Here is a 1,946-nt window from a genome sequence, read left to right on the forward strand (position 1 = left end):
AAAGAAAGAAAGAAAAAGAAAAGAAGTTCAGGCGTGGTGGCTTATGCCAGTAATTCCAGCACTGTGGGAGGCTGAGGAGGCTGGATCACCTGAGATCAGGAGTTCAAGACTAGCCTGGCCAACATTTCACACCCCATCTCTACTAAAAATACGAAAATTAGCTGGGCATGGTTGCAGGCGCCTGTAATCCCACCTACTAAGGAGACTGAAGCAGGAGAATTGCTTGAACCCGGGAAGCGGAGGTTGCAGTGAGACCAGATCATGCCATTGCCCTGCAGGCTGGGCGACAAAGCGAGACTTCATCTCAAACAAAAGAAACAAAGAAGCTTTCTCAGTAAGGTGACCAATTTTTATGGTCATAAAGTTATAAATCCACTAGTGAGATTACCGTCAGATGATACCAGGTGAAGAAGCCAAACTATGATGAGTTATTCAAGAAGATGCTGTGGAAATACTTAAGATGCTATAGAATTCAGCCTTGAAAGGGTGAATAGTGTCCCTCCCTCGATGAAGCAGACCTAAGCTGAGCTTTCGTGGATAAGCAGAAGTTAGCCATGGGAAAGAGGACTGGAAAAGGAAGGAATAACACACCCAGGAGCTCAGGTTCAAGAACAAGCAATCATCACATTTGGGTTGATTAGAGAGTTGAGAGAAGAGGCCAGAAAGTGACCTGAGATCAGATCCAGAAAGACTTCATACATCTGGGCATGAGATTCCATGCCTGGAACCCCAGCCGAGCACTCTGGGAGGCCAAGGCGGGAGGACAACTTGAGTTTAGAAGTTCAAGACCAAGGCTGGGTGTGGTGGCTCACACCTGTAATCCCAGCACTTTGGGAGGCTGAGGCAAGTGTATCATCTGAGGTCAGGAGCTTGAGACAAGCCTGGTTAACATGGTGAATCCCCGTCTCTACGAAAAATAACAAAAAAACTTAGCTGGGCATGGTGGTGGGTGCCTGTCACAGCTCCTCGGGAGGCTGGGGCAGAAGAATCGCCTGAACCCAGGAGGCAGAGGTTGCAGTAAGCTGAGATCGCAACACTCTACTCCAGCCTGGGCAACAAGGGCGAAAACTCCATCAAACAACAACAACAACAACAACAACAACAACACACCAAGAGTTCCAAATCAGCCTGAGCCACATAGTGAGATCACATCTCTAGGAAAACAACAACATCAGCAAAAATGCTATATTAAAGACAGTGGGGATCCAGTAGAGGATTGGCTTTAGGGGAAGACCTTAAGCAAGGTCCCTAAGGACTAATGTGGAGAACAGATTGAGGAATATAATCAGCCTATTGGTCTAGTTTTCATAAATGTCATAGAGGGAAGAAAGTGACATATAATAAACCTATTTCTAAAGTTTAATCTAATTCTACTTTCTTAATATTGCTCTCAGAAACATCTTTAGTAGAGCTCTTTAGTAATAACACTACTTAACTATATCAATTCAACTTGTAAACTTCATGTAAATATATACTACTAACGTGGTGGTAGGTTTTTATAAAAACAAGAATTTCCAGATAATCTGGGTGTGGTTCTAGACATGATTTTCCTCTCGTGCAATCTCTATAGACTGATTTTTTTTTTGGATTTATCATTTGAAATCATTAGTCATGCCATATGTCATGAACAGTTGTATAATTAAAGAATCTGTACTTCCAGCCAGGTGTGGTGGCTCATGCCTGTAATCCCAGCACTTTGGGAGGTCGAGGTGGGCGAATCACCTGAGGGTCAGGTATTTGAGACCAGCCTGACCAACATGGAGAAACCCCATCTCTACTAAAAATACAGAAAAATTAGCCATGCATGATGGCACATGCCTGTAATCCCAGCTATGCCAGAGACTGAGGCAGGAGAATCACTTGAGCCTGGGAGGTGGAGGTTGTGGTGAGCTGAGATCTCATCATTGCACTCCAACCTGGGCAACAAGAGCAAAACTCTGTCTAAA

Source organism: Cebus imitator, unplaced genomic scaffold (assembly GCF_001604975.1).
Source record: "Cebus imitator isolate Cc_AM_T3 unplaced genomic scaffold, Cebus_imitator-1.0 Scaffold349, whole genome shotgun sequence".
Classification (NCBI taxonomy): Eukaryota; Metazoa; Chordata; class Mammalia; order Primates; family Cebidae; genus Cebus; species Cebus imitator.